This window comes from Siphateles boraxobius, unplaced genomic scaffold, assembly GCF_051911475.1.
Source record: "Siphateles boraxobius isolate OS27281-9 unplaced genomic scaffold, OSU_SipBor_1 48, whole genome shotgun sequence".
In the NCBI taxonomy this organism is placed as follows: domain Eukaryota; kingdom Metazoa; phylum Chordata; class Actinopteri; order Cypriniformes; family Leuciscidae; genus Siphateles; species Siphateles boraxobius.
In genome coordinates, this window is record NW_027509119.1 from 2,657,826 (window position 1) to 2,680,000 (window position 22,175).

Genomic DNA, 22,175 nt, shown 5'->3' on the forward strand with positions numbered 1-22,175 from the left:
AAATACCCGTCTCAATGAGTTAACTCGTAAACAGTCATTTATGTGTTCTTAACAATTGAGAAAGAAAACGGATGCGTATCATTATATTGGATCCGTGCATTCGTCTTAAAGGGACAGCGTATAATATACCCGCAGCTGTTTGTGTCACTGCTTATTTTATTTGTAGCTTTCGTCGATTGTATTTATCTATGCTTGCCATTTGTTTATAATTTTCTATGCAGATTCACTCTACAAAATCGTGCAGCCCAAATAGTGGTCAGTAATAAACTGCTCAATGTTTGTTGTATTTTAGAAACCTATTTAATAGGGGTGGGAATCTCTAGGCACCTCACAATTCGATTCGATTACGATTCAGAGGGCTGCGATTCGATGCTAAAGCGATTATTGATTATCCGAATCTTTGTGTGTGTGTGTGTGTGTGAATATAAATACTTTGCTTTAAAAGTACAAAGTAATGAAGAATTAACGTACAATATATTTGATTAACATTGCAAAGAACCAACAGGAAACTAAATGTGTGCCTGAACTAGCAGCATACTTGTAGTAAATTAATAATATAACAACAACCGGAACAGCCGAGTGTTTTTCCTCCTCTGGGTGGAAACGTGTCATATGGCTTCTCATATTTGTCGTGTTCCCGAAATATTTTAGTTTTATTCTACAAAGCTTACAACTAGTGTGGCTCTTGTCCAGCTCCTTTCCCCCTTCAACTTCATAGAAGCCAAAATATTTCCACACGTCGTCAGCTTTTAACGAGGAGGGTGTTTGGATTTCGCGCTCAGCCATCGCGTCTCTGTTATGTGCGCACGCCACAGACAGACGGTCCGGGCACTGCACTTCCGCGCTTCAGAGTTCCGTCTTTTACGTTCCGTCAATATTAAGTTACTATAAATATATATCTAAAAAAAAAAATCGCGATGCATCTAAGAATCGATTATTTCCCCCACCCCTACTATTTAATCATAGTGACTATGTATCATCCCCACCTGAGCCTCAGTTTGTTTTTCTTCTTTACTACCCCCTTGTTTTACCTTTAGGAATAGCATTGCAAATGTTTTTTAAAAACCCCTCCAGATCTCCAGCCAGGTACGCATTGATTAGATACACCCGTGTTACGAATTCATCCCTGTTACTATAAGGCACAAGTCCAAAACCATTAATTGGTGCAGCTCTACTTTGCCTAATGAGAATATTGATTATCACAACAAGCAGCTGGCCATCTGTCGACACACAGGAGATACACACACTGTGCTGGAGATACACACTCCTTGCTCCTTGCAATCAGACTAGAGACGCTCATCAGTATGTTTCCTTTCTCTGAATGCAATACTAGAAATAGGCCTATGTTGAAACAGTATGTTGTATGCTATATAAACAAATTCTACACTGTCTGTCACAGCACATGAGTTTGTTGAACAGTGCTATATAAAACAAACTATTAATTCATTTAATATTGCTTTTTCTTGACTAATTGATTGAGTAAATTAAATGTGATGCACATTTTGGCAAATGTAGCTTTCTATGCAATATTAGGTATTCCATGCAGTCAGAAAATGTGTATTGTGTGTACACTATCCATACATAGTACTGCAAAAATAGTGCAAGTATTTATATATCAGGGTTTGTACAATGTGCTTTAAAATTTAACTCCTGGAAAACCCTTGAAAAAAGCCATATTTTTGAAGAGGTACTTGGAAAGTGCTTGAATTACTGATTATTATTCCCCGAAAAAAAGAAAAAACACACACACACACACACACACACACAATCTTTTTAAGCTAAATTGATGCTGCAGTTCGTCTGAGATATATGAGCATGATATTAAGTTTATGATAAAGATATAATACAACTTTCATCCTTCAAGTCAATCATATATTCATGGAAAAAATGTGTTTGAATAAGGAAAGAATATATATATCCGTGTATATATGTGTAATTTGAGTTAAAAAAACATCAAATAAATAAAAATAATTAAGATATTGTTTGACAAGTGCTGATTGTAGTCCTTAAGTCCTGTAATTTCATATGAAAGAATCTGCACGAACCCTTCATGTATAGAGTAGTATACTCTTTGAGAAGGTTATAATTGGACTGAGTGGAATAAGCTAGTAGCGTTCATGTCGTTCTTTAGCTCTCGTACATGCATGCAACGCTCCTTATATCCGTTGCTAAGTATGATCAGACAGAGACCACGCTACTAACTGTGAGCCTGGCTTCTTTTATCCTCCTCTCTGATATTTAATTCATGCCACTCGTCCGGTCCAGTTTCCACTCCAGAGCCCGTACACACACCAACACACTCCTGTGTGCATGTGCAGTAATTCCTGCCATTCTGTTCCCGCACCACAGAGACTCATCAGGAGGGCACTGGAATAACGGGCGGTGTTTGCTCTGTTTCGTCTGCGTGTGCATTTCCCCTCATTCCAGGATCAGGTTTCACACACCCAACCCCACTGTTTATACACTTTTTAGGGATCCTCTGGCAACTGCTCTGATAGCCAATGGCTACGAACTCTGTCTGGACCCAGAGCACTTACACAGCCACTACTAAGCCCAACATTAATCATGAGTTTTGTTCTGGTATTATGGTGCTTCTGCTTTAGTTTTAGTTTTTTTGTCCATTTGCAGCTAGTTCAGTTGTCGGTCTTAAAGAGACTTGAGGTCTTAAGTTAAGGGGTCATGTTTACCAGACACCAAATATAAAACCGAAATTGATAATAAAAACGGTTGTCACAAAGTCAATTCAAAGTCAATTTTTAGGTCCACGACGCATAAAACGCACAATGCATAAAAATGTAATTTACTGTATCATGGCAAAATTAAGACGTATAAATCAAAAGTAAGGCTGTACACAACATCAATTCGTGATTATGGACCAGTATTTGTGAATATTAAACCACACAAAAAGATGGTTTCATTTACACACACTTTTAATCGTGTGTTTTCAGCATCTGCCGTCTCACTTACATCAGAGCTACACTTCACCAGTACTTCACTATTTCATTTATTTACTTTTCATAGGGCCCTTTAATGCAATTCACAATATTTTTATTGCAATATATATTTTTAATTTTTAAATGCAGTCCTGTTTAGTTGCAGTAATATTGTTGTTAAAACGAATCAAAAGCGACACTTTGAAGGGGTTAAGCTTAGAAATGATAAAGTTCTCAGAGACTTTTAACATGCTGACAGTCCAGCTGTTGCTGTTAGCACACTTAACTAAATAGTTAACTTATCCAGTCTGTTCCTCGTGAAGCCCTGTGACTGTTAAGTGCATCGCAACGCAGTCATAGGACCTTTCATTTTGTGTGTGTGTATACGTGTAAGTGTGTGTATACACTAGAGTGATTGGTTTGTTTGGGAGTCCTTGTGTTGAAGACTGATGTGGTGCCATGTGACTGTTAGCATGCAACACAGTCATAGAACCTTTCATTTCAGAAGTGCTGCATTCTTAGTGTGTGTGTGTGTGTGTGTTTGTGTGTGTGTGTGTGTGTGTGTGTGTGTGTGTGTGTGTGTGTGTGTGTGTGTGTGTGTGTGTGTGTGTGTGTGTGTGTGTGTGTGTGTGTGTGTGTGTGTGTGTGTGTTGAAGTCTGACCGTGATGCCTGCGGCCCAGCCTCGGGGTACAGATGACAGGCGCTCTCGACACTCCTGTGCCCTGCTGTTATCACTTTCACTTCAACAACTCTCACCTGAATGTCTTTGGTTTACATGCCTTTTTCCCATCAAGAGATGGAACTATCATGGTTGAGGTTTTGCAGTCTTTATACGGTTTGTTTAGAAACTATTTTGCTTTGATTATGTGAACATGCATGCACGCGCCAATCATTTTGAGACTAAATTCATCCCATACAAATTAACTAAAGTAAATATAAATTATAAATATATCCGTTTTATCCCATAAACACAAAGCTTTTGAATCACATTAATGCATTAGCATGCCAGCTAACCAAGGGCGTCAGTGGATGTGGATAGCAGTTCTGGGTTTGAATTATACAGACAATCATTTGTAGTGTGGGTAATTTTCTAAAGTTTCAGAAGTAACCCAAATCATCATCTTTTTTTTTTTTTTTGCACGCTCATGTTACTCAGATCTGTTTTTCATAACTATTTGAACAGCATGTGTGCATGCATATATGGCCCTAATTCAGATACAGGTCTGATGTTTTGTGATGCAACCTCAGTCTAAACAGCCATATCCAAAATTATGCCACTTGTCACTCTAGATCGACATTCATCACAAGTTTTTTGGTGACTTGGTTAATGTGGAAGACGGCAGCGAAGGTAGTCAGAGGAGGGACAGTGAGATATTATAACTCATAAGTATTATGATGACAGCTCTATACCAGTAAAACTATACGAGAGAAACTTTGCTCTTTCTCCTTATGCTCTCTTCATCCTCCTCATGACCTGTGCATGAATTCACTAGCTTTCACAGCACGTCGCCTTATAAATGAATGCATAAACGCTGACTTCAGTGGCCTCCGTATTTACTTCTGAATGACAGTGCTGCATGCTATATTTTTATTGTTCTTTTGCACATGCGGGTCATATCAGGACAGTGACTGGTTCATACTTGAATCTCATATTGGCCACGTCAAGTCACCTTTATTCATTTAGCGCTTTATGCAATATCAGTTGTTTTAATACAGCTTTACAGTGACAAACAGGAAAATAATGAACAATAATGCAATCAAAATTTAATTTTGCTGTAAAGCATGTTCAGCTAAAGTCAGTTCAGTGTTTATTCAGTTCAAAATATATGTAAATTTGATCAATAATGACATGAGTTCATCTATAAAGCAGCTCTGCAGAAAACCGAGGTCGTAATCCAGCTCAATTTAGGCTAGGTCTTATCCAATAGCCTCTGTGCATTCAGAAGTCCATTTAAATAATGCAAACAGCAGAAAAAAAAATTATATGAAAAATAAATCAGAGTTGAACACTAAGGTTTGCAGTATGAGCGTATCCTTTGACCTTCATACTTGATGTTTCTTCATTTGAATTAGATTGGCATTCGTTCAGTTTTGCATAGGCCATGGTTATTTGTCCTCTTGAATTGTTGCAATAACAGTAATATTTGGATCTATAGACTGATTTCTGAGAGCCTGAGTTCAGCACACTGAATGAAAGGTGAAGAAACATGTGGCGTCCCACCCGCCCACGCTCACGTTTTAAGAGTTACTGTGACATGATTGGGCTTGGCAGGGGCTGTGGCACTGCATGGCTGCTCTGGCAAGGCTTGCATTTGTTTTTCGCCACTGTAGAGTTGTGCTCTTGGGCTCACAAAAGTGTCTTGCTGGAAAAGCATGCAGTGCCTGTCACAAAGTATGTTAAGCATGGAAACAGCACGTGATTTCTCAGCCGTCGGCAGCTGTGTTGTAATGCATGCATGCTCTGAAAACATTCACAGCTTAGATTTCCTGCAGTTCGTCACCTTTGACAGCTTGAATCATTTTTGTTCTGATGTAGAAAATCTACGAGGTTTAGAGGAAGTTAAGTAATTATAAGCCTGTTTCAGTTGAATTTATTCATCGTTGGATTTGAAAGTTGTTCATTAATGTTTACCCTGTCTATAAGCTCCAAAAAATAACAAAATAGGAAGATAAGTCTAAATGTCAATGCATTGGCCCTTACAGTATAAATGCAGCCTGTCTCTCTATTATTATTAATATTTATCAAACTACAATACTGACCAAAAGGGAAAACTGCTCAATCCTCTTCATTACTGACCAAATTCAAAAGCAATGATTTTTGGGTGAGAAATACTGTGCAATTCGTTTTCATATAAATTGTAATTATTCCCTTTTTTACCCTACAGTGTTCAGTTGTATTTATTTTTCACTTTAATATTGAAATTTTGGTAACACTTTAGATTAGGGTCCAATTCTCACTATTACCTCTGACTTTTGCCTCAATCTCCTAATTACTGCTTATTAATAATTAGTAAGGTAGTTGTTAAGTTTATGATTAAGGGATGTAGAATACGGTCATGCAGAATAAGGCATTAATATGCACTTTATAAGTAGTAAATAAACTGCTAATATCTTTGTAATATGCAGGAGAATAGTTTGGAGAATTTTGAACTTGACTGGTATTGGTATCGACTGAAACTTTGGTATAGTCTCAACCCTAATGGACAATATATTTTCTCAATTCACTTAACACATTGGCAGGTGTGGCAAAAAGTTAATTTTAGACCCTGAGTTTATATACAGGGACTGGAAGCAAGTGACAAATGGCTTCATTAACTTGAGCGGTGTGTAGCTGCCTTGTTCGGGTCTCTTTATGTGCGAATCTTCTCTGTCTAATCCTTCCTGTCAATATGAGGATCCAGATTATGCTTGTAATATATTATAAGGATCCTGCTCCGTCCTCTTCATGTCATCCCTCCATCTGCTCTCTCACTGGAGGAAAGTAAAAGTTTTCACACTTTCCATCATGATTTTTACATTGCTGACCACTGTTTGTGGCCCTTTCTGCTCTGCTATGGTGAGGTTTTGATTAGCAAATTTGGTAGGTGCATTCTAAAAAACACTGGGTTGAAAACAACCCAGTGGTTGGGTAAATATAGGACAGAACACATTGATTTTTACTATAGCTTTAGCTTTTTTATTATTATTTTACTTCATACATTAATTAATGTTTACAGGTTAACTAAAATCCTTTAAACTTCTTAAAAAAATACTCCACACAACCACAGGTTTGCATGATAATTAACCCTTCGCTAAGCCACGCCCAAAAACCGCCACTGGCCAATCTTGTCTTAGCAAGCGTAACTAGGCGCAGGAGGTCATATTTTCTTGGAAGGTGGAAATAATGACGGTTCTTTGTTCATAATGCATATATTTTAATGTAAAATAAGACGATTAAAGACAAGACGGAGGCTCACTGACATACTTTTTTTAAATATATTTCAGCATTTTGTTAATCGACGGTCTACTACCCCTGACTGAGTAACTTTAACCCAATCCGATCGCGGCTCTCCCGGTGTTAGTGTTATTCCACAAGATTTATGGATAAACTGTTTGATTTATAACTATTAGAGTATTTTCACATTTCACTTACCCTGCTGTGCACGAACATAGCTGTTCCTCAATTTGTGTGTTTCCCATATGAGGCGGCTGCTGCTTGCGCTGGAAATATACATTAGGCTTTAGCTTCAATTTTGATGAAATTATTCGCTAATCGGTTGCATATTATGTCGTGGATATATCCCTCGAATGCACACTGCAGTCCCTTTAGTCTTGCTCTCTCAGATATTTCACATGTTCGCCAAAAATTACTAATCTCATTGGGAATGTCTGACACCGGTGCATACACACTGTAATAGACGTGCCAGGCGCGAAAGCTTGACATGCGTAGCAACAGTAACTAGGGAGGGCGGGGCTTGGCGAAGGTTCAATTCCTTTGTTTTTGATCAATATTCTACAGTCTAGCATATTTTATATAGTTTTGAATACATATTGCATACATTTAAGCTCATTTAACAGATATTAGAAGTAAAAAGGTCACATTTAGAAGTAATTCATGTGTAATGGACCAGTCTCTGTTGTCCCGTTTCCACCGTAACGACGCTGGATCTCATGGATCTCTTGCGGCGACTGATTCATAACCTGTCCATAAACAATCAGTGTACAGTTCTGAGAACATATTTTAACTTTCTAAGCATTTATATTCTGTATCTCTTTTTTTTAATAAAATCAAAACATTTTATGCAATGCATCAGGCGTTTCCATCACATGGAAAGGCAGACGTGACATTCGTTAAGGTGACTCGCATCGCGCCCCTTTGTTTGTTTGTTTGTTTGTTCTGCATGAAATGAAACAATATACAGAACAATAATGAATTTATAAAAAATGTTCAAAACCTGTATTTTACCGAAGAGACGCACCACTTGGACGAAGCTTCACTTCTCTCTCCTGAAGAGGTTGCAAAAAGCCCACGATAAATAACTCAACCCCTGGGTCGTTACATCTGACCCAAGATCTGGGTAACCCAAAAACTAACCAAACGCTAAAAAAAAAAATACCCAAATCCTGGGTTGAGCCTTTTGGGTCAGAGAAAAATAACCTAGTTTTTTTTTTTTTAGAGTGTGAGGAAATCCCGACTGAAAAGCTCCCCACCACCATACAACACAGATCCATCAATGTGCAAGCTTCTCTCATTGGATAAGAGCTCTCGTACACGCAGCACTCGTTTAAAAGAGTTTAGACAGCCATTGTAAACATGCTTACCGTTTGTTATTTTGGTTTTGCAGCCAGGCATAAGTGATGAAAACCATTCACATTTTGCAAGAAGTCTCTAAGGGAAAGTGGTTTGGCTGACCGTAACTGTGGACTGTGTGTGTTTAGGGTTTTTCTCTCTCTGAGATTCAGGCCTCCCTGATTATTATCTAGTTTTTCCACAACATGGCGGCTGTAGATTCACTTTAGGATTAACCTACAACCAGGCATATAAAAATCACTTGCTAATGTGCACGATGCTTACATAAGCCGCCACAGGCGTTTGCCTTTAAAATCAGTTGGGAGGAATGTTATTATTCTAACAATCAGCTCTCGTTTGGTGATGTTTCCTTGATTTATCAACACATCACAACAGCCCTGCATACAAATACACTGAAATATGACAATGTCCCCAATGGGGTTGTCACAATACCTCAGTCATTTCTTATGAAACCATTGAGCGCCGCAATGCGAAGGCTTTATTTTAATAACCCAAAATGCATCAAATTGAGCTGGAAAAATAGGAAAACTGAAAGGTTAAGTCATTGTTGTTGTTCATTTAAAATGTTTTATTGCATACTTTTACTTAAACCTTGGGTGCAGCAAAGAATAGTACTTTGTTCATGTGATTTCTTCAATAATACCTTTTGAGAAACAGTGGCACTGCCAGTATTTTTGAGGATTCGGTGTCGCAACAATACGGTAGCTTTTAGGACTCCGTACGCGAGTAGTCACTTGATGCATTTGAGACACGTAATACCAGGTGTAATCTGCATGTGAAACTCGTCCTCGCAAAAGGTTGAGAATGGTTTTCCACACTTGCATTTACAGTCAAACCAAAAATTATTTCAGACACCAGATCTAATTTTTGATATTTTTTTTACTAGTGGGTGCAGGACACTATAGTTCATGTATGTAAGCGAGGAGAGCAAAATAAAGTAAACTGTGACATATTATACCCAAATATTCTTCATACAGTGACTACCAGTAAAATGTATACAAATTTGGGACCAAACATTATTCAGACACTTTGAGCTGATCATGTTTTGCTGAAGTGTTTTTTCTTTAATTGCTAATGCGATCTTTTTACACCACAGACTGAACAACATGAAGCATTGCTTGGTAATTGCTTAACCTAAACTTGTATTATCTAATTGTGTAGTTAAATTTAACAGCTGACAGATATTCAACATAATTCATGTGTGAGACAGTCTAACAGAAGGACGGACAAAACCAGTGAAATATCAGTTCTTCTCATTTTTCATTACGATGTTCAATCTAAACTATAGCGGATAAACCGTGATAATGTGAGAAATGTTGAAGGTGTCTGAATACATTTTGGTTTGACTGTATGTCCACACATGTTCATCAGCTCTCCGGTCCACCTCCTCCCTGTTTCTCTCTCACTTCTTCAGAAACACGTGCCCCTGCTCATGCGTTGCTAGGCAACAAGACGTGTGCATATCGCGTATGTATGCGTGTCAGCTATGATCTTTTTTCCATTTCTCTGGTTGTCTCTGAGATAGTCGGATCTATTTCTGCATGTGAAACAGAGGAGGGAGGGAGTATAAGCGATGGAGAGAGAGATAAAGACATGTCTCTAGTTGGAGAATAACATGTCCGGAAAGAGGGAGATGGTTGAGTCAGAGTCGGTGTTTTTGAGGACGTATTACACTTTCACCTCGCTGTCAGAAATGAGCGAGTGCCGTTTCATGCAGTAAAGCTTGAGTGGTGATTTCGAAGTTGCTTCAATTGGTGGCCCGCATTGAATCTGTGCACTTTTGTCATATTATCCATGCGGATTTTCTGTGGAATTCTTTGGAATGCATTTAATGACCAAAATTGGAGTTTTGCGGATTTAGACCGTTTCCGTGAGAGCATCATCTCCTCAAATACCACCGACTTTTAATAGCAATAAAGTGGTGCAGGTTTGACATCAGAACCCTGGAGACCAATTCCTTCGAGAATATCCTATTGGGTTTTCCGATTTATGTGTTCAGTAAAGCCTGTGGTAAACATAACTTGACGTAACGCTAATTACACACTCCCATGGCGATTTTTGAAGCAGTTATTTTTAGGGATGCAGAGATACGAACATTTTGTCCGATAACCAATAATTCTTTATATTTTAAAACCGATAATCGATATATTGGCCGATATATTTAAATCTAAATTTTTATATAATTTTTGAGAGCCTGATGACAAAAACAAAAGACTCATTATTAAAAGCCTCGTCCCAAGCACACAATTATAATGATCTCATTATAACTTTATGTAGCTGCACATGTTGCACTTAGCTGGATTTTCCTTTTACAAAGTGATTCTATTCATTTTTCAAGCAACTCCAAAAAACATAATGGCGAACAGTACGCATCTGAAGTATCTCAGCTGAAGCAAATAATCCATTATTTATCAGCTTTAATATATCGGCTAAATTTCTTATCGGTCCGATAACAATCAAAATGAACCTATATCCGCCGCTGCCGATATGGTGGCCAGTGTATCGTGCATACCCTAGTTATTTTCATTTTTGAAAACGTACGCAAGTAACTAGATAAGGCAGTTTGGGGTGGGAGTGTGTGCCGTCTAAATTGTAGGGGTAAAAAACGTCAAAGTATCGTCAGTTATGTTTTCCACAGGCTTTATTGTACACATAAATAAATAAAAAACAATTATTAAAACATTTGAAAAAAAAAACTACGTCAAATACATACTAAGATCTTAACGACAATCTGTCAAGTTAAAAGTTAGGTTTAACTTTAAGAAATTGACGACATATATCACTACTCTATACTAAACTGTACTTCTCAAAGTAGTATTGATAATATTTCTAAGGAATATAATTCAAGATATTTTTTCATCCATGTTTAAAATTTATTAAGTTCTGTTGTGCGGCATCTTATTTGTAAAGTAAAAATGTTGTAAATTAATTGTTATATTTTCCTTTGTTTACATTTTAAAAGGTTGATTATATAAATTTGCATTAAATCATAAACAGAATCCCTGAAAAAATTAAATGGGAACAGAATTTAGGGGGGAAATAAAATGGATTTCATGGGGTCCTAAATTAATTTGTGCATATTTAAAGTTTACATTGATTCTTAAAGTCTAACAAATATGTGGAAAGCATTTCCTTACCCATTAATGGTAAATTAATCATGATAAATATCAAATATCTTATGATATGGGACAAAATATTGTGATAATATTTTTGGCCATATTGCCAAGTTAATGTCAATCAGTGCTGAAGTTACTATTATTGGTAACAGAAAGCATGATCAAATTAGCTTGTGTAAACTCAACCTATTATTTAGAATATGATTCAAAATGCAATTATAAGCATGAGGATTTTTACAGGCGCTGCTTCCATTTGGGCTTCTTCATCAGCAACTACACATTCCCAGAATACCACTGCTATTCCTTCACCGCTATAGCATTTTAATTAATTTATTTATTTAGTGAAAACAGCTTGACAAACGCACGCATACAGCCTCCTCACGTCACTGTGGAATAATGAAGGGTAACTGCAGGAAGAAAAGCGTGGCCTGCCGCCTCTCTTCTCCTCTTGTTTGTCTTCTTCCCTCTCGGCACAAAAGCCTCTAATCAAATGAATTGGCGTGGGTCAGGGTCTGCTCCGCCATCCCATCCCACCGTTGCCTGGAAACGGCAGTGGGCCCGGCTGGCCTCAGCGCTGCTTTATTTGCACACCAAACAGGGCTCGGCGTGGCGGCCGCTCTTATATGAAATGTAAATAGGCTGTTACAGCACAGAGAGAACACGCCACGCCTCACAGATCCGTTCATTAAACTGCTCTCGGCAACACCTGGGATCCATCATGGCCCTCGTTTTACCCCACCATAGACTGTAAAAAAAAAAAGATGGACGACGCATAGTGCCGTAACGATACACCAAACCCACGATTCGGTTCGTATCACGATTTTTGACCCACGATTCTATACTAACCTCGATTCATTTTCTTTAGTTTGCCTACTCCAGTTCTTGTTAAAACTCACTAGAGGTTTTTATTCTGTGCATTTTGGGCACTTTTTCGGTGAAATCACATTTATTTCGTCCATCAAAAGCGTGCTTTCACTTTAATTGAACGTGAAAAAAGACTCTGCGCCGAAACGCCCGCTTAACGCGCTGCTCCTGCTCCCGCTGTGAATGCACTCATTGATAACATGTACGCCGAAAAAATACGCGCCGCTGATGCTTGCGGGTTTGAAACGGCCGTTACAGGTAAAATTGAAGAATTTATCCTCAACTAGTTTTGCAGTGTAGGTCTACGTATTTTATAATATTTGCGGTGTAGGTCTACGTATTTTATAATAATAACTTCAAATAATACTCAGGGCCTGAATTTCGTTTTGGAAAATAGGGGGGAAATCCCCCTTTAGGTTATTCTTATGGGGGGGATTTTTTAATTTGAGGGGGGAGTTTTTTTTAGACAATTTTTAAAAAATACGTTTAGCTAAATGTTTGCTCACTCATTGTATTTGTGTTTTTACAATGGGGTCATTTTTTTTAGTTTACACAACAAAAGGAAGCTTGATTTCAATCTTTGAATTAAATTGAAAAAAGTTGCACAAAGAAATACATGAAATAAAGAGAAAAGTTTAGGTCAAATAACACGGAATAGTCTTTTAGTCCTGTATAATTTGAATACATAGGCTATTAATCCTGATTTCTTACAATTAATGCTATCTTTTGTTGTTTTATATACAATAATGACAGACACATTTTAGGCTACTCTCACTTTAAGAGCTAGTGCACGGATCCACGTTCACATGTTGCGTGTAAAGCGCAGTCCGCGCCACTTTCTCTTCTTTTAAAAAAGGCTCCCTGTTGCCAAGCAATCATGAGCCACGTTCTCCATGAAGACGAAGACGTTTCAGCAAAGGATGAACGCGCAAAAGACTTAACGTGAACGGCCCATACTGTTTTCATTATAGTGTCACATGGATTTTCTTTTTGTATTATTTTTTTAAGACATAACCGATTGTGTTTGAGAGGATACTCCCCAAGACTGGTATTTAGACAATGTTGTGTGCTTTTGACCGTTAAATCGCTATAATTCAAGAAAAAATAACTCAGTTTTGTTACTCACGAGCTGTTTGTTATGCGGGTTAAAATCGCTTGAATGTTTAAGTAGGTAAGACTTAAAAAGACGCACAAATTATAAACAATAGTGACGATGCAATGGCCCGATTGTGCAAGTGACATTTCCATCAAATGTCCCGACTCCTGAAACGTGAGAGTCTAGAGTCACCGCCTGCAGCTGCGGTGCGATTGGCTCGCCTTGTGTAACCTATTTTAAGAGACAGAGAAGACGCGGCATTGGCAGAATCACTCACGCATTTTAACGAAAGTTTTAAAATGACTGATTTGAACTTTTTATCTGTTAGGTTAAATTTACTCATAGGCCTACATGCTAGATAGAATGAATGTTTGCGGGAATTTCCTGCATTATGAACGCAAGACCTGCGGGAATGATTAAAATGATGCGCAATACCCGCAATCCCGCACCGAAATTCGAGCCCTGATACTAATAGTAACTTAAAGATGTGGTAGCATTGGATCTGGATGGTCGGGAAGGATAACTCTGGGAGTTGGAAGGTGTGTGTCGCGATTCTGCCTTCACAGGTTCGTGGATCTGAGTTTGCGATTTCGGTTTCATATCGCATATCGTTACTAGGGTTGTCGAAATTAATTGTTTCTACGATGCATCACGATGCAGACGAGAACGATTCGGTGTTGGTTCAGTAAAAGACCATAACCCATTATAATGTACTGACGCTTTTCTGACGTCGTGTGTCGCGTATGTGCTTTGTCGCGGTAGCATACACTGGCAGAGTGCGAGTGCAAGCACTACTTTAAAAGCCTACATCTGGGCACATTTCAACTTTTATGAACAACATGGTAAGCTAGACCTGGAAAATACACACACTGTGTGTAAATCATGTCACACACAAATTAAATATGCAGGAGGTAATACCACTAACTTGATAAACCACGTCAGTCGTTTTCACCGCGAGCTGTTAACGCCTGGCAGAGTCTGACTGCTTGTATTTCTTGACAAAATTGTATACATGTGAAGTAAAATTGAAAATTGAGGATGCAGTGCATCGGGATATTGAACTGAATCGATGACATGATAGTCGTAACCGAACCGTGAAACCAGTGTAGGTTCACACCCCTAATCGTTACAGCCCTAACAACGCATCTTCTATCTCTTCCATTGTAGAAAAGTGAAGCGGCTAAAGTCCAAATATGGCGCTGACATCTTGCGCTGATTTTGCGCAGTAGTAAACGTGAAGTGGAGCCGCGATCTCAAGGTCCCACACACACTCGGTTAGTACAGTTTACTGCAGAATAACTCATGTCGGTGTGAAATAAACAGTTATTGAAATGTAGAAATTAAAGTTGAAGCTCCAATCTCCTCCCAAAATGTCACTTGGTGCCTCCGTGATACTTCGTTTAGAGAGGCTGTCAATCACAGCTGTCAATCATGACGTCACATTTCCGAAAACATATTTGGACAAATTAATTTGAAGTGTAATTTGGTTGTTTAGTTTCCCTCGTGTCCCATTAAACTTCATGGAGAGGGCAGGGGTTTATCGCGTTAACTTCACTTGTTTGAATTTTGTGATAAAAAGACAGAATTTGAAAGCTGAGACTTCGTTTCATATCAAAAGTCACAAAGCTTATTGCGATTTACTGGACATTAATGATGAAACCTGAAAAGTGACCCACAATCTCTGTTCAGCTTTCTATTCATAAATAAATAAATGCAGAATCAAGCCTATACGCTTTTCCTGTAGGTTCGTGAATACAAATGAAAATGTGAACAAAAACAGCCTATTAAATGCCCTTATTATCTTTAAAATGATGGGTAATAATAGATTATTACCCTGTCCGTTAAAATGATGGACAATCCTGATGTCTAATGTGACCTTTACAGCTGATTGGTCTGTTGTTTGTGAATATTTCTGAGACGAGGATAACCTCGAGCAGTTGTGTCGTCACTGTAGACACCAGAGCTCATGTGATGCGCTTACACACACACACACACACATTTCTAGCTGATTCGATGCAGTGCGGTTCTTTTCCGCTGACAGACAGATGCACTAAACACCAGTGTACGTGATGACATCGCCCTACGTTACCATGGTGCAGAACTGGGGGATTGTGGGCCCTTTTATCTCAGCAGGAGGAGCCGTTTCCAAAGCTGCCTATAATAGTCATACTGTGCGGCAGCGATTGTATGAGGAATGAGGATAACTGGACTGAGGCAACACACTGCGATGGCCCCTGTTTGACCGCAGAAGGAGGATCACTATTGATCGATGCACGGAGAAATATGTGTTTGAGCTGAGAGTTCAGGTGCAGAGGCATTTATTCTTAGTGTCTCACCAACCATGCTGACGGTTTATAGGTTTTGCCAACAGGAAATGCTTTAATGATTATATGTGCTGACAAAACTATAATGTGGCTAGTGGTCGAGCAATGTTGGTTTTTTGATGGCCGATGCCGATATCTTTAGAGATCAGGGTTGCCGATATAAAGGCTAAATTTATATTTATTTTAATTCATATTTAAAAATAAATCTTTAAAATAAACATTTATATCCCCAAATATTGTTTCTAGATATATTATTAATACATATTTCTCATTTTCTTATTTATAAAACTTTTCATCTAATTTTTTCCCCTATTTTAAAGACAATATCTCTGCATCAGAAATGGGCTTACTGTCTAAGATTAAGTTAAGATTATCGGGATATTTACAATATTCCCTGCTTGAAAAATAAAATAATCAGCAAAATTATCACTGTAATGTCACTAATAATTCGATGCATCGCGCAGCCAGAAGTCCCGCCTCAGACGTGAGAATACTGACTTGTGTGAACATAAACATGTTGTGTACTTGCATTTAGTGTTTTCTGGCAGCTCCTGTAGATCCGGTGACTCTACATTTCTGCGAGCATGTCATGCAGCAAACTAATTTTGGTAACACTTTACTTAAACCCCTTATGTATGATGCATAATAAAGGTATTCATAATGTACATTATAAATAATGCATCGTATCTTTTCATAAATAATTGTAACTAAAGTTAAATTGCATTATAATATTTAAAGATTTTTAAATTGGTTATTTTATTTATCATGTGTTTTAATGTATTATACTTTCTAAAGGTGTGTTCAATGATTAGATAAGTTTTATAATGTATTATAACTGTAGTTACAGTTATTCATGAGACTATACAATGCATAATAAGGTGCATTACAAGGCATAATTAATGCATTAAAAATACTCGAGGTCGTCCGATATGGGTTTTTCTCTGGCCGATGCCAATATTTAGAAATTGGGGTCGCCGGTGGCCGATATATGATGCTGAATTTTTTTTTTTCCCGATATGTTTGGTCGATTTTCCTTTTTTTTTCTTCTTTTTTTTTAGAATACAGAAAATTGCTTAAATTAACCATTTATTGAACAGCACAAGCCTCTCTAATCAGTGCACTTGTATAAAAAAAAAAATGTATATGTGAAATATTAAATGCACGTAACAGGTCATCAAACATCTAGACTTTCAAATAAACTTTTAGATGATTGCGCCTGCTTATTAATCTGCTTAATTTGCAGCTCAATCGGCCAATGCCGATTCATTAAAAAATCTGCCTGATCAATCGGTCTACCTCTAAAAAATACTTTTATAATGCATTATACATAAAGTCTTTAAGGAAAGTGTTACCCAATTATTATTATTTTTATAGTCTTATTTTTCTCCGAAAGAACAGCCATGTTATGTTGGTTTGGTTTCCTGTCTGAATCTGTGTAGTTTGCACATGTGCTTGTGACAGGGGCCGGTGGAAGCAGGAGATTAGAGGGAGCTTTGTGTTCCCGGCGGAGCAAAGGCAGGACTGCCCCGTCAGCAGGCTCGCTGTCTAACCACTGACCCAGGGTCAGCCTCAGCAAACCGAGAGGGCCAACATTCCTCCCAGACTAATCCCATGACCCCGAGCCAGCCATCCACTAACAAGGCTTATCTATCAGCCCATCATCATCTATAGCTGGAGAAATGCAGCCGGTTGAGCCTGTATGTGGAGCCTGTGGTCACTCGAATAAAGACGAGAGTTGTTGTGATACGAACATTTCGATACCACGTTTCACATCACTTTGCTCCTGGCTAGGATATGTCAAACTTTTCTGCTCGCTATACATAGAGCCCTATGAAATCAGTTTTATCTTTTTGCCAAATTCCGTCTGAATTTTTTTGGACTGGTTGAATTTAAGTAACCTTAAAGCATGTCTAATTAATTGAAATCATGAAACTTATACTATTTAACAAAGTTTTTACAAAAATTCACATGTTTAGGGCACTATGAAATACGTTTTCTTTTTTCCAGATTCTGTGTTTTCTGTTTTATGTTTTCAGCATGCAGAAAATGCAGGATTCATATTTAAAAAGTCCTTTTGCGGTTTAATATTCACAGACACTAGTCTATATTGCGATTTTATTTAAGTGAACTGACCTGCTTATTGTGTATTCATCAATGGATTCCGTTCCGCGTTTTCCACATCGCAGACATCATTGTGCCCTATATATACAGTCTTGAAAATGGAGGTCCGCTTTGGTGAAAGTTCTTAAACAATCTGCCAGGTTTCAGACTAGGGTTGGGTACCGTTCACATTTTAACCGGTACCAGTACCTGAATTTCGGTGCCGGTAACCAACGATACCTTTGTTCGGTACGTTAGGCATGTTTACCTCAATAACTGTAAAGAAATATAAATAATAAATCCTCTTCGCCAAAACAGACCAAAAATGATCGTAAAAGGAAAAGTAACCGGAAGATACAAAAAACACGAGTGATTGTCGGGATTGCTTTTTCCCGGTGGAAAGATCAAATGCAAAAGAGACGCTGAAGTCCTGCTTTCCCCTCGACAGGTAAATCAATGTTACAGTCTTAATTAAAAGTTTTTTTGTTTGTTTGTTTACTTTATTAACTTATATAGACAGAAGAACATTTACAGTTAAAAGTTAAACAGGCTCTTTGATGAATAGCAGCTATTGAAAGAAGAGAAGGCGCTCAAAAAAACGTTTGTAAGTTTACTTTTGTAAGCTAGAAATTCGATACAAATATATCCTAATAGAGCACATGATTGTTCTTGCATTGTTTGCATAGCTAAGTCTACTTCAATTTTTATGTTATCTGACATTTTCTGTTATTTATCATTTATACTGTGACCTCACATTGAATAATACAGACGCATTAATTCTGTATGTAGCTCTTGTAGCTGCCGGGCATCTTTGTCGTCGTTGTATTGACTCTCACTCTCCTCCTCTTCCTCGTCGTCCACCTCCTCGCCTAGATCCCACTGATCCACTGCCTCTCTCCTCTTCCTCTACTTCTTCCTCTCCCTACTGTTGAATCATCTGATGATGATATCTAACAATGCACATACTTCAAAAAAATATAACGAGTAAACAAGGCATAACTACTATTTACAATAGTTCATGTTTTTGACACTCATAACTTCATACTGTAACAATCGTTTGTTTGTTGTGTCAATTTGAAGTTTGTTTGAAATAACAAACCTGTTCACCTGAAGGAAAACTCTGCTATTAGAAGACATCCTGTCATAGCTTTTTGGTACATAACAGCTACCGTAGATGCAACACGCATTTGAAAACGCGAGGCGCTGGAGAGCACAATCCGTTTAAATGCAAAATACAATCTCTCCGCTAGATGGGAGTAATTCTTACTTAATGTCCCTTTAATAAATGAAACTGTAAAATACTCTTGCGCCCAGATGCGTTCTCAGGTACCGAAATTTGACACGATTGATTTAACGTGAATCGGTACTATGTAGTACCGACGTAATTCGGCCGGTGCGATTAAAAGTACCGGGTTCGTTACCCAACCCTAATTCAGATGCATGCGAGACCGCTGCAGGAATGTCAACACTTCCACACACTGTGTGTTCTCGCTGCTGTTGTGTGTGTGTGCAGAAGGAAACGGATGCTGGGAGAAGTCAGTATTAGGACTTGTGTTGTCTGCTCCAGCTACAGTAGAGTACAGTGCTAAAAGTAGACCTCATATGTGATGAATTACAGCTGGCTGCAGGCAACAACAAAAAAACCCGCTTCGTCTGACACGAGCACCCACACTGACGGCAGATGCGCAGCAGCTTTTGATTGGGCTGGAAAGCAGAGGAAATGAGCCGTGTTTCTGGAATGGATGTTATTGTGTTTCTTCTCTGGGTGCCGTTTCTTTTCCTGCAGAAACGCTTGCAGAACACACACACAAGTTCACAAGCAGGGTGCACAAAAACACACATTCCTTAAGCAGACGTGTTATACTTCATGTACATTCATGTACAGATTTCCTTCAGCCTGTTGAACTGTGAATCTCACAGCTGAGCTAACATATAAATGCAGTTGAATGGCCTGTGGTGGTTTTGATCATTGTTTGGGCATGTTTTGTTCTAGAACATCCATCAACCCAAGCATGTTTGTGTGTCTCTTCCACACCACATTTGTTTATCCCCGTTAGAGCCTGACCTTTCGACCACTTTGAGGTGCGGGAGACAACAGAAGAGCAGTATTGTGTGTATGCGCGTGTGGTACGTTAGCTGGAGTTATAAATAGCTGTCTTTGAATAGAGAGATGGCTGAGGCGCCAGAGTCGTGGTGAGTGCCAGTTTTCCAGGCAATGTGCAGTCACACAAAACTAAAACATACATTATCGAAGGAGAATTATAGTGTACAACTGCACTCACCTTTTGTTCAACATGCACAAATATTTGTTGATCCGAGCAGCATTACCCATACGCATTAGACTGCACAACATTAAGCCTAAATACCCGTCTCGACGAGTATCCTCGTAAACAGTCAGTTATGTGTTGTAAACCGTTGAGAAAGAAAACGGATGCGTATCATTATATTGGATCCGTGCATTCGTCTTAAAGGGACAGTAGCGCAATAAACACGCAGCTGGTTGTGTCACCAATGGTGATCAAACAACAAAAGAGAAAGAGAAACCTTTTAAAAAAGATTAATTGAATTATATTTCATTTAGACAGTGGAGACTGTGTTTTTACATTTGATTATTACATTTCCGCACCTGATTACAGTTAGATTTTCCTGAAAACATAAAGCACTGCTTATTTCAATTCAATTATCTATGTCTGTAATTTGTTTATACTTTTCTGTATAGATTCACTCCCAATTATCCTAAAATGATTATTTATTTTAAATTAGAGGTATTCAAATCATCTGGTGAAATAGTTTTTATAACAAAATATCGCAATGTACGTTTTTTTTTTTTTTTTTCCAATATTGTGCAACCCTAATACACATCTGGGTTAAATTCCTCTTGATCTCTGTTGAGGGTGATTAAGTCACTTGTCATGTGCACTTTCACAACATTTGGGTATGATTGCATTGCACGTGACGTTGCTTGCAAATTGAATGTGTATTATAAAGATTGTTTGTTTCCAAAGTGAACCCACATGCTTGATTTAAATTGCAACAGTGCATCTTGTATCGACAGCCGTGCTGTGAGAACGTTCAGTATAAAAATGGCTCCCAAATGAGTAGAAAAAGATGACTGTGCTGCCTTATATTAAACCAATGCATTTGTTCAAAATACCATGTTGTCAAAGCCTTGATGCAAAAACTTTATTGTATCGATATCGGTTGTCTGTGCACTATTTGCAATGCTATAACGCATTGATTTCCCCCTGTAATCTCTCGCAGCAGCCGTCTCCTCCCTGCGGCACTAATGAATTGCAGTGTACTTGCGCTTTAGTGTTTTATATCTTTATCTTACCGGTTTGCCAGTCGCTCTGATCTGTGTGTTACGTGACTGTGTCCAGTTTGCTGTTTGGTTTATAAGCTTCTGAATCACCATGCTTGATTCTTGGACTGTAAACAAGAGGAACGAACTATGTTTTTCAGAAATGTACTGAATTATATTGGTATTTTTTAAGGTTTTGCTTAAATTTGCAAATGCTGAGGGGTGTATGGAAATCAGTCAAAATCTTGGCTGGTGTTTGTAATGGTTTTCTGGCTTCAGATTCTGAAACAGTGTTGGTGCTGCATTTAAAACATATATTGAATGTGTCATTTTATCCTTATGAAAAAAATAGCTTCAGTCATTTAGGTTGCTTTACTGTTTTCTACAACAGATTGCAGATCAGTGTTATCAGATCCTCACAATGGAAGACAAATGATGCAATTTGTTGGCAGTAGGACTGTCAAGTATACAACTTTTTGATTGGTCGTTAGGCTAATTTTGATGGTGACTGATTTTATATAAATTGCAATGTGTTCATGTCAGTGACAAAAAGTAATTTGTTATGAAACAATTAAAATGTGGGATAAAGCTTTAGTATTTATTTAAATCTTTCATCCAAACTTATTTTTTGAGCACAGAGTAATATAATTTTGTAAGAAAAAATGTTACTTTATTTAAAAAAATGCATTGTAATATATAATATGTAATAGTAAAAAAAGTAGTAAATATGTGTGCCTGTTATATAAATTTTTCTAGTGATGTTAAGACATTGTTTAAACTTTCACATCTTTGCGTTCTGTGTGATTAACAATGGTTATTATAATGTGCCCCACATTCAAAATGTTTGAGATGCTGTCATCTCCTCTGTCATAGCATGTGATTAGATTGATATGGTAATTTATACATGCCAGAAATGTTTATTATACAAATAAGAAGTGAAAATAAAATGCAACCAAATGGTAATCTGAAGTGTGCTGTAATCAGGCGATTTTATAATAATGGTGACACACTTTCTGACGACTGTTGAGTTTTTACTATTGTTTACATCCATCCAATAGTTGTATGTAGAACATTAACAGATGTCATTTCTCAGTTACTTCCAAAACGGATCTTGTGCTCATGAAAACTGTATCCTAAATGCTATTTGTTT

The 22,175-nt window shown here is 37.9% G+C and overlaps 1 protein-coding gene across 3 annotated transcripts in view; it reads left to right on the forward strand.

The window, feature by feature from the left end:
- Positions 1–22,175, forward strand: part of ankrd11 (ankyrin repeat domain 11) — a 166,205-nt gene that overhangs the window by 102,991 nt on the left and 41,039 nt on the right. The gene's annotated exons all lie outside the window — the stretch shown is intronic.